Genomic DNA, 12610 nt, shown 5'->3' with positions numbered 1-12610 from the left:
TATAAGCTCTGCTTTAAATCCACAGGAAGAGGAAGCACTGATTCAAGTGCTAAGGACACACAAGACAGCTCTTGAGTGGTCCATAAGTGATCTTAAGGGCATTAGCCCAGCTAGATGCATGCACAAGATCCTGTTGGAGGATAATGCCAAACCAGTGGTCCAACCACAAAGGAGGCTAAATCCGGCCATGAAGGAGGTGGTGCAGAAAGAGGTCACTAAATTACTAGAGGCTGGGATTATTTATCCTATTTCTGATAGCCCCTGGGTGAGCCCTGTACAAGTTGTCCCCAAAAAGGGAGGCATGACAGTGATTCATAATGAAAAAAAATGAACTGGTTCCTACAAGAACAGTCACAGGGTGGCGTATGTGTATTGACTACAGAAGGCTCAATACAGCCACCAGAAAGGATCATTTTCCTTTACCATTCATAGACCAAATGCTAGAAAGACTAGCTGGTCATGATTATTACTGCTTTTTGGATGGCTATTCAGGCTACAACCAAATTGCAGTAGACCCTCAGGACCAAGAGAAAACAGCATTTACTTGCCCTTCTGGCGTGTTTGCCTACAGAAGGATGCCTTTTGGTCTGTGCAATGCACCTGCAACCTTTCAGAGGTGCATGCTCTCTATCTTCTCAGATATGGTAGAGAAATTTCTGGAAGTCTTCATGGATGACTTCTCAGTATATGGAGACTCATTCAGCTCCTGTCTTAATCACCTAGCACTTGTCCTGAAAAGGTGCCAAGAGACTAACCTGGTTTTAAACTGGGAGAAATGTCACTTTATGGTGACTGAAGGAATTGTCCTTGGGCACAAAATTTCAAGCAGAGGAATAGAGGTGGATAAGGCAAAGGTAGAGGTAATTGAAAAATTACCACCACCTGCCAATGTTAAGGCAATCAGAAGCTTTCTGGGGCATGCAGGATTCTACAGAAGGTTCATAAAGGATTTTTCAAAAATTACAAAACCTTTAAGTAACCTGCTAGCTACTGACACACCATTTGTGTTTGACACACAGTGTCTGCAGGCATTTGAGACCCTGAAAGCTAAGCTGGTCATGATGGTGTTTTGTGGAAAAATGAATTTCCAACACACAAATCCAACCGGCAAGTATACCGGGTCGCATCAAGTAGTAATAACTCACAAGAGTGAGGTCGATCCCACAGGGATTGATGGATCAAGCAATTTTAGTGGGTGATTAGTTTAGTCAAGCTAACATTTAAGTGAGAATTGTGGCAACAGAATGTAAATAGCAGTGAACTTAAATTGCAGAATGTAAATAGGCAGGAAGCTTAAAGAACAAGAAAAGTAAATTGACAAAATCTTAAATGACAAGAAATGTAAATTGCATTAAATGTAAAAGGGGAATGGGTGCAGAAAATTTAAAGGAAAGCAATAAGCAACACTTAGAATAATTGCAGAATAATTAAATTACATGAAAATTAAAAGGACTTGGGTGCTGGGAATTTAAAATTCAACAAGAGAATGTAAGGAGCAATCAAACAGAAAAGTAAAAGATGAAATAAGTGCAGCAGATTTAAACAGAAATGGAAAATTGCTTGAAGAAGCAACACAGAATGTAACTCAGCTTGATTTTGAAATTTAAAGAGACAAGATCTCAGGGAATCAATGAGACTAGAAAACAAGTCTAGATCTCACTCCCTTCCTTGATCCAACAGCAAATAGATTGAAGAAGAAAGAAAAATAGAAGCAGCAAAGAGAGCCTTGATTCAAATCACAATTCCTTTAATTATGCAGAAGAACACAATTGAATTTCAGATCAAAGATTGGAACAGAATTCCTCCAACCTCAATCCAAAATTTTAAAACAAGAGAAAGATTAAAGAGAGAACTATCTATTCCTAATGGAGCCGGCCTCCTTTCAACGATGGAAATGATGCCTTATATAGGCTTTTACAAAATAAAATTGAAAATGAAAAACAAATTAAATGAAAATCCTAATTCTAGCTTGTTCTTGTGCCTTTAAGTGATGATGTGGGCTTTGCTTGCTTTGGATTTGAAGAGAAATGGGTCTTGGATGGCCTTGATTCAATTTGGTGAGGAATTGAATTAAATTGAATTTTGGTTGATTTTGGCCCAAATGCTCCCAGGAGGCTGCCCTGCCCTTGTGGAGGGCAGGGCAGAAAAATGAAGCTTGGTGCGAGAATTGGTGCGCGTTGGTGCAGCCTTGGTGCGAGCTTGGCGCGGCAAAATTTTCCTTGGTGCGTATGATGCTGCCCTGCCCGCGCCAAGGGCAGGGCAGGAAAGGTTCGGTGCGCCAGGATGCTGCCCTGCCCGCGCCAAGGGCAGGGCAGGAAGAGTTTGATGCGCCAGAATTGTGGAGTGCGCGCGTTGGTGCTGCCAGGGGAGGAAATTGGTGCGCCAGGATCGAAATTGGTGCGTGCATGGTGCTGCCACACACACGATGCTGCCCTGCCCGCGCCAAGGGCAGGGCAATGTTCCAACTCTCTCGTCCCGTGTTCGAACCTGGGAGGACGCACACGCTACATCATTTTCCTTGGCTTATTTTTGCTTATTTTTTGCCCTTAAAGATGCCTTTCTTTCCTGCCTCAATTGGACGCCAAATATGGATTTCTATATATCGTTGGAAAGCTCTGAATGTCAGCTTTCCAACGCAACTGAAAGCACATCAATCGGACGTCTGTAGCTCAAGTTATAGCCCTTTGAAGTAGGCATGGTCATGCTGTGAGCGCCCAGATTTTACCTTAGCGAAATTCTTGCTTCCTATCCTCAATGTGCATCACGATTCTGCCCTTGGCAAGGGCAGGGCAGTGTGCGTGCTGGCTGCTTCCTTCCTTGATTTGGTCATGGGCCACGCTTTTAAAAGCGTGGCCTAAGGCTCCAAAGTGTACCCCAACTTCAAAGTGTACCCCAAAGCTCTTTTTTTCTCCTTTTTTGTGCTTCTTTGCTTCTTTTTCTTCTTATTTCCTACAAGATTTATAAAATTAAAATATCAAGAAAATATATCATTTAAGTACAAAAAGCATTCAATATTTAAGCACAAATCATCAATTTCTTGTATGAAAAAGCATAGAAAATGGGTATATGATGACATGTCATCACAACACCAAACTTAAATCTTGCTTGTCCCCAAGCAAGAAAAGAATCATGCAATAAAGATTGACAATCCAAGGTAAGAAGAATAGCAACTCAATGTTCATGGTAAGCTAGTTTTCTATGCATGCTACAATTACAAAAGAGATGTAAATGATTGATGCTTCTATCTAGCTTATTTTATGAAATCATTTTCTTATAATTCTTCCTTGAAACAAGCTTTTGATTTTTTTTTCCTTTTGGGTGCTTTGCCCCATGAGTTAATAACAAAGCTACGACTTCTAAATGCTTTGTTTTCAAGTATTACCACTTGATACATAAGCACCACAAGCATTTAATTAGAGGACTTCATTAAGCTCATTTTTTTTTCTTTTCTTTTCTTGACTCTCTAATCATTGATGCTCAGAGCCTTGAGCTTTGAGGGAGTGCTTTTGCACTTGAGCCTAGCCTTGACTTCTAAGTGTTTTGTTTTCAAGCATTTGGCTTGATACATAAACACCACAAGCACTTAGCAAATAAATTGCCATTGGTACTCAGAGCCTTTAGCTTTCTCATTCTTTCCCTTTTTCTTTTCTTGCTTTAATTGTATTTGCTTCTTCAAGGTTTTCATGATTTCAAAAGATTTCACAAAATGTTCTAGATGAAAAACTTCAATTAAATAAAATCCAATGCAATTGAGCAACAATCAATCACACTAGCTTTCCAATACTTGTATGCACATGCTAAATTCTTCTTTAATTCCTTGTTTGTTTATGATCATGATGCTTTTTTGCTTTTGAATTCACAAAACTCAAGTTGGTAGTTATAATGCCACAGCAACATATTATAAATCAAAATTCAAGCTATGCTTATTCATACCACACATGCATACTAAGAATATAAAGACAATCATGCAATTTAAAGTGCTAGAAACAAATGAGAGGAAAAGGAACTTTACAACCTTGTAATCCATCTTCTCTATTGTTGTCACTTTCCTCCCATTCTTCTCCTTCCCATACCAAATTAGAATGCTTGCTCTTCCTTAAGCAACAATTAGAACAATGGTGGTGGGGTCTAAAATGGATCATGAATGTCTCACACAAAAGGATGTCAGTAGCATATGTGTTTAGGCAAGCAAGATTAAGAGTAACCATCAAGGCACAGAGAAATAAGAACATTGTGATTGCAAACATAAGATGGTGTGCATGATACATTGCATAAAAGATAAGTGGCACACCAAACTTAGTGTGACACTTTCACTTGGAATTAATGCACGTATCCAGTAAAGAGTGGAAACAAATTTGTGTTGCATAGCAACACCAAACTTAGAATGCAATCCTATGTCCATTTTATTTGAAATAAGACTAAATGAAACCGTTGTATGTTAAATATAATCACCAAGCCAAGAATCTTGTCATGAATAAAGGTCTTTTGGTGATGTATTAACAAACACAGTTAACAAAAGAAAGCATTAAAAACAAGTAAATGAATAAAACAAAAAGGAAACTGAAATGTTAAACCGAAAGAGAAAAATAAAATTGCAGAAGCATTATGATTATGCAAACAAGTAGTGTTGCTTGAATGAATTGCATAGAAAATAAGTGGCACACCAAACTTAGAATCTTGGTGTGTCACTTTCATTTTTGATTTGATACAATCATCCAAAAGGATTGAAAACAATTTGTTGCAAGGCAACACCAAACTTAGAATGTAACCATATGCCAATTTATTGAATTTAAACAAAGCATAGAAAGAAATGTACCTACGGTTGGGTTACCTCCCAACAAGTGCTCTTTTAGTGTCATTAGCTTGACATGTTGTTCTTCACTTTCTTCCTCTTTTTCCAGTTTGTTAAGAGGAATGACCTCAAGGGAGGAGAAGTTTCAACTTTTGTCCCTTGTCTTGGCTTTTCCTCAGCAAGCTTCCTTTTGCAAATGGCTTGATTGATCTTGCTTGCTGGCTTAGGGACAGAATTGATGCTCTTGTTAGTTGCCTTCACTTCTTGGATGTCAAGACATGGTTGCTGTATGATTTTTGGAGTTTGATCTTCATCCAAAGCCTTTTGAATTGGTGGTTCAATGAGCTTGTCCTTCATGAGCCTCTCTGTTTCCCTTGAGTTTGGACGTTCTTGATTGTCCTCCTCACTAGCTTGTTCTTCCCCTTCCTCTTTTACACTCAACATTTGCTTTAGTAGCTCTTTCATGGAGGAGGTTTGTTGATCTTCCCAAGCTTTCTTCATCTCCTCTTCATACCTTTCAATCATGGATTCAAGTGTTGAGGTATTTTGGTCCAGGGAAGTTTGAGGAGGTTGTGAGTGTTCAGGTTCTCTTGTCATCTCAAGTGCAGTTTTAGGTTCAAATGTTTCCATCACCTCTTCCTTCTTTGCAATTTCACTTGATGCAGTAGCCTCTTCCTCTTGTTTTTCCTCCTTCTTCGTTGCACTCACCACTTGAGCTAACATTATTTCCATGTTTTTGAATGAATTTTCTTGCTCGTTCCATGATATCTGTGCCTCCCTCTCATATTTTTCAAACATGGTCTCAAGCTTTGAGAGGCTTTGGTTCATGGAAGTTTGTGTGGGTGGTGAGTTTTGAAAGAGGCTTTCTGTTGAAGCATGATCAAGTGATGATATCTTTGGATGAATATCATATGGAGCCTTAGAATTCCCTTCCCAGCCACCATTAGAATCATGACTTGCATCATTTTGTGGTGGAAGGAAATATCCCATATGGTTCTCTTGCTCATCTTGTGTCTGTGAAGCAAATTTCCATGGATTGGAGTGCTTAGAATTTGTATTTTCTTGGTGATATTCCCAAACACCATTAGAGATCGGTGATGTTGGGTGATATCCCATAAAATTTTGTTTGACCATAAGATGAGTTGAACTCCATTTGTATTTTGTAAACATCAATGAAATTTGAAATTCATGTCACAGAGAAAGAATTTCTTAGTGAGGCAATAACTCAAACACCTTGCTATCAATTTAAAACAGAGAACAAAAACAAAAAAATGCTTGATCTAGACTTCTCACCCACTTAATCATTGTTGATCTAATCAATCCCCGGCAACGGCGCCAAAAACTTGATGGTGTTTTTGTGGAAAAATGAATTTCCAACACACAAATCCAACCGGCAAGTATACCGGGTCGCATCAAGTAGTAATAACTCACAAGAGTGAGGTCGATCCCACAGGGATTGATGGATCAAGCAATTTTAGTGGGTGATTAGTTTAGTCAAGCTAACATTTAAGTGAGAATTGTGGCAACAGAATGTAAATAGCAGTGAACTTAAATTGCAGAATGTAAATAGGCAGGAAGCTTAAAGAACAAGAAAAGTAAATTGACAAAATCTTAAATGACAAGAAATGTAAATTGCATTAAATGTAAAGGGGAATGGGTGCAGAAAATTTAAAGGAAAGCAATAAGCAACACTTAGAATAATTGCAGAATAATTAAATTACATGAAAATTAAAAGGACTTGGGTGCTGGGAATTTAAAATTCAACAAGAGAATGTAAGGAGCAATCAAACAGAAAAGTAAAAGATGAAATAAGTGCAGCAGATTTAAACAGAAATGGAAAATTGCTTGAAGAAGCAACACAGAATGTAACTCAGCTTGATTTTGAAATTTAAAGAGACAAGATCTCAGGGAATCAATGAGACTAGAAAACAAGTCTAGATCTCACTCCCTTCCTTGATCCAACAGCAAATAGATTGAAGAAGAAAGAAAAATAGAAGCAGCAAAGAGAGCCTTGATTCAAATCACAATTCCTTTAATTATGCAGAAGAACACAATTGAATTTCAGATCAAAGATTGGAACAGAATTCCTCCAACCTCAATCCAAAATTTCAAAACAAGAGAAAGATTAAAGAGAGAACTATCTATTCCTAATGGAGCCGGCCTCCTTTCAAAGATGGAAATGATGCCTTATATAGGCTTTTACAAAATAAAATTGAAAATGAAAAACAAATTAAATGAAAATCCTAATTCTAGCTTGTTCTTGTGCCTTTAAGTGATGATGTGGGCTTTGCTTGCTTTGGATTTGAAGAGAAATGGGTCTTGGATGGCCTTGATTCAATTTGGTGAGGAATTGAATTAAATTGAATTTTGGTTGATTTTGGCCCAAATGCTCCCAGGAGGCTGCCCTGCCCTTGTGGAGGGCAGGGCAGAAAAATGAAGCTTGGTGCGAGAATTGGTGCGCGTTGGTGCAGCCTTGGTGCGAGCTTGGCGCGGCAAAATTTTCCTTGGTGCGTATGATGCTGCCCTGCCCGCGCCAAGGGCAGGGCAGGAAAGGTTCGGTGCGCCAGGATGCTGCCCTGCCCGCGCCAAGGGCAGGGCAGGAAGAGTTTGATGCGCCAGAATTGTGGAGTGCGCGCGTTGGTGCTGCCAGGGGAGGAAATTGGTGCGCCAGGATCGAAATTGGTGCGTGCATGGTGCTGCCACACACACGATGCTGCCCTGCCCGCGCCAAGGGCAGGGCAATGTTCCAACTCTCTCGTCCCGTGTTCGAACCTGGGAGGACGCACACGCTACATCATTTTCCTTGGCTTATTTTTACTTATTTTTGGCCCTTAAAGATGCCTTTCGTTCCTGCCTCAATTGGACGCCAAATATGGATTTCTATATATCGTTGGAAAGCTCTGAATGTCAGCTTTCCAACGCAACTGGAAGCACATCAATCGGACATTTGTAGCTCAAGTTATAGCCCTTTGAAGTAGGCATGGTCATGCTGTGAGCGCCCAGATTTTACCTTAGCGAAATTCTTGCTTCCTATCCTCAATGTGCATCACGATTCTGCCCTTGGCAAGGGCAGGGCAGTGTGCTTGCTGGCTGCTTCCTTCCTTGATTTGGTCATGGGCCACGCTTTTAAAAGCGTGGCCTAAGGCTCCAAAGTGTACCCCAACTTCAAAGTGTACCCCAAAGCTCTTTTTTTCTCCTTTTTTTGTGCTTCTTTGCTTCTTTTTCTTCTTATTTCCTACAAGATTTATAAAATTAAAATATCAAGAAAATATATCATTTAAGTACAAAAAGCATTCAATATTTAAGCACAAATCATCAATTTCTTGTATGAAAAAGCATAGAAAATGGGTATATGATGACATGTCATCAGGTCACAGCACCAGTCATCTCTGCACCAGATTGGACATTGCCATTTGAACTAATGTGTGATGACAGTGACCATGCCATTGGTGCAGTGTTGGGACAGAGGCATAACAAGCTTCTGCACGTCATTTATTATGCCAGCCGTGTTCTAAATGACGCACAGAAGAATTACACAACCACAGAAAAAGAGTTACTTGCAGTGGTCTATGCCATTGACAAGTTTAGATCCTATCTAGTGGGATCCAAAGTGGTTGTGTACACTGACCATGCTGCTCTTAAATACTTACTCACAAAGCAGGATTCAAAACCCAGACTTATAAGATGGGTGTTGCTTCTGCAAGAGTTTGATATAGAAATAAGAGACAGAAAAGGGACAGAGAACCAAGTAGCTGATCATCTGTCCCGAATAGAACTAGTAGCTGGGGCGTCCCTCCCTTCTACTGAGATCTCTGAGACCTTCCCAGATGAGCAACTATTTGCCATTCAGGAAGCTCCATGGTTTGTAGATATTGCAAACTATAAAGCTGTGGGGTTCATACCCCAGGAGTACAGCAGAGTGCAAAGAAAGAAATTAATTTTAGATGCCAAGTACTACCTCTGGGATGAACCATATCTCTTGAAGAGATGTGCAGACGGAATGATCTGCAGATGTGTACCCAGAGAAGAAGCACAAAGGATCCTATGGCACTGCCATGGATCACAGTATGGAGGACATTTTGGAAGTGAGCGAACAGCCACTAAAGTCCTCCAATGTGGCTTCTACTGGCCTACTCTCTATAAAGATTCCTGAGAGTTTGTGCGTAACTGTGACAGTTGCCAAAGAGCTGGTAACTTGCCTCACGGATATGCCATGCCTCAACAAGGGATATTAGAGATAGAATTGTTTGATGTATGGGGAATTGACTTCATGGGGTCATTCCCACCATCATACTCAAACACTTACATTCTGGTGGCAGTGGACTATGTATCTAAGTGGGTAGAAGCAATTGCTACACCCACTAATGATACCAAGACCGTGCTAAAATTCCTCCAGAAACACATCTTCAGCAGGTTTGGTGTTCCCAGAGTACTAATCAGTGACGGGGGCACTCATTTCTGCAATAGACAGCTATACTCTGCTATGGTTAGATATGGAATTAGCCACAAAGTGGCAACTCCGTATCATCCACAGACAAATGGGCAAGCTGAGGTCTCTAACAGAGAGCTAAAAAGAATCCTGGAACGGACTGTGATAGCCCGAAGAAAGGATTGGGCAAAGAGCTTGGATGATGCTCTGTGGGCATACAGAACAGCATTCAAGACTCCTATAGGAACCTCTCCATACCAACTGGTGTATGGGAAGGCATGTCATCTGCCCGTGGAACTGGAACATAAAGCCTATTGGGCAACCAGATTCCTAAACATGGATGCTCAGTTAGCTGGTGAAAAAAGATTGTTCCAGCTAAATGAGCTAGAAGAGTTCAGACTCAATGCCTTTGAAAATGCAAAAATTTACAAGGAAAAGGCAAAGAAGTGGCATGACAAGAAGTTGTCAACCAGAGTCTTTGAGCCAGGACAAAAAGTTCTGCTCTTCAACTCTAGGCTCAAACTGTTTCCAGGAAAACTTAAATCCCGGTGGAGGGGTCCGTATGTGATTACAGGAGTATCACCATATGGATATGTTGAGCTTCAGGATACTGATTCAGACAAAAAGTTCATTGTTAATGGACAGAGAATCAAGCATTATCTTGAAGGCAATTTTGAGCAGGAATGCTCAAAACTGAGACTTGAATGATTCTCAGTAAAGGTCAAGCTAAAGACAGTAAAGAAGCGCTTGCTGGGAGGCAACCCAGTCATTAGGTGGTTATATGATTTGTTCTTACAGAGGCAAGTATCAAAAATGAAGGAATTCACAGAGTTACAGAAGGATTCAGCTCAAAAAGCAGAGAAAAAGAGCTTACTGGCAAAAAAACGCCAGTAAGGGGCATTTTGGGCGTTAAACGCCAGAATGGGTACCATTCTGGGCGTTTAACGCCAGGAATGGTGCCATTTTGGGCGTTAAACGCCAGAATGGGCACCATTCTGGGCGTTTAACGCCAGGTGTGCAGCATCCTGGGCGTTTTAGAAAAACGCCCAGTGATAAAGGAATTCTGGCGTTTAACGCCAGCCAGGGCACCTGGCTGGGCGTTGAACGCCCAAAAGGGGCAACAAATGGGCGTTAAACGCCAGAATGGGTGCCATTCTGGGCGTTTAACGCCAGAAAGGTGGGGGGACCACAATTTTGTTTTCAAATCAAATTTTTTTTCAAACTTTCCTTTTCTTACCCATACTTTTCTACATAAATGCATCTCAACCTTTCATCATTCACTTTCAAATTTTCAAAAATCTAAAATCATTCTTCAAATCTCTCAAATCAATCCCAAATCTTGTTCGAAAACTCACCCTTCTCTCAAATTCTTTCCATATCTTCTCAAATCTTCTTTCAAATTTTTCTTTTTCTTCAAAATCTCTCCTCCCCACTTTATAAATACACGTTTGGCCCCCTAATTCCCCCACACCATTCGAATTTGCTCTTCTCTTCTCTCTCTTCTTTCCTTTCTTTTGCTTGAGGACAAGCAAACCTCTAAGTTTGGTGTGCTTTTCCGTGATCACTAAGCCAAGATTCATCAAGATCATGGCTCCTAAGGGAAAACAAACCAATTTAAGAGGAAAGAAAGAGAATAATCCAAAGAATCTTTGGAATCAAGAGAAGTTCTTAACCAAAGAACATGAAGACCATTATCACAAAATAATGGGTCTGAGGTCAGTGATCCCGGAAGTTAAATTTGATCTGAAAGAAGATGAATATCCGGGGATCCAAGAGCAAATTCGAAACAGAGGATGGGAAGTTCTAACCAATCCTGAGATAAAGGTTGGAAGGAATATGGTTCAGGAATTCTACTCAAATCTGTGGCTAACAGATAAGCAGAGAATGACTGGAACTGCTTACCATACCTACAGAACCATGGTCAGAGGGAAAGTTATGTACTTCCATCTGGACAAAATAAGAGAAATCTTCAAATTGCCTCAACTGCAAGATGATCCTGAATCCTTTAATAGGAGAATGGTGAGAGCAGATAAAGGGTTGGATCAAGTTCTAGAGGACATATGCCTCCCTGGAACTAAGTGGATAACCAATTCTAAGGGTGTCCCAAACCAACTCAAGAGGGGAGACCTCAAACCAATTGCAAGAGGTTGGCTAGACTTTATTGGGCGTTCCATACTGCCCACTAGCAACCGTTCTGAGGTCACTATCAAGAGAGCAGTGATGATTCATTGCATTATGCTTGGAAAAGAAGTGGAGGTTCATCATGTGATTGCTTGTGAGATCTACACAATTGCAAATAAGAATTCCACTGAAACTAAACTAGCTTACCCAAGCTTAATCTCCTTGCTCTGTAAAGAGGCTGGGGTAAAGATGGGAGTAGATGAATTCATACCCATTGAACATCCAATCACCAAGAAGTCAATGGAAGGACAAATGCAAGACAACTCTATCAAAAGGAGGGCGCAGAAGTTCCTCCCTGAATTCCCTGAAATTGGCTACTGGGCCAGCCTAGAAGCATCTATCAACAAGTTGCAAGAGACTATGGAGCAACTGAAGGAAGAACAGCAGAATCAGAACTGCATGCTCTGCAAATTGCTGAAGGAACAAGAGAAGCAGGGGCGTGAACTCCAAGAGTTGAAACGCCAAAAGCTCTCCTCTCAAGCTGAGGGAGCATCCACTTCTCAAAATCAAGGTTGTTGAGTCCTAACTCTGTGAAAACCTCTATCATTAGGAGCCTAGTTTAAATTTTTGTTTTATTTTTTTAGTCTCATCTTATATCTATTTTTGAGTCTTGTTCTTAATTCATAATTAATAAAATTTAAAATTCATGTCTTAAAGCTATGAATGTCCTATGAATCCATCACCTCTCTTAAATGAAAAATGCTTTAATCACAAAAGAACAAGAAGTACAGGATTTCGAAATTTATCCTTGAAACTAGTTGAATTAGTTTGATGTGGTGACAATAATTTTTGTTTTCCGAATGAATGCTTGAACAGTGCATATGTCTCTTGAAATTGATGTTTTGAGAATGTTAAAATTGTTGGCTCTTGAAAGAATGATGGAAAAAGAGAACTGTTATTGAGGATCTGAAAAATCATCAAAGTGATTCTTGAAGCAAGAAAAAGCAGTGAATACAAAAAAAAAATTCGAAAAAAAAAGAGAAAGAAAAAGAAAGCAAAAGAAAGAAATAAAGTTGTGATCCAAGGCAAAAAGAGTGTGCTTAAGAACCCTGGACACCTCTAATTGGGGACTCTAGCAAAGTTGAGTCACAATCTGAAAAGGTTCACCCAATTATGTGTTTGTGGCATGTATGTATCCGGTGGTAATACTGGAAGACAGAGTGCTTTGGGCCACAGCCAAGACTCATACACTAGCTTTGTTCAAGAAT

Source organism: Arachis hypogaea, chromosome 5 (assembly GCF_003086295.3).
Source record: "Arachis hypogaea cultivar Tifrunner chromosome 5, arahy.Tifrunner.gnm2.J5K5, whole genome shotgun sequence".
NCBI classification, from domain to species: Eukaryota; Viridiplantae; Streptophyta; class Magnoliopsida; order Fabales; family Fabaceae; genus Arachis; species Arachis hypogaea.
Note: the sequence above shows the minus strand (reverse complement) of the source record.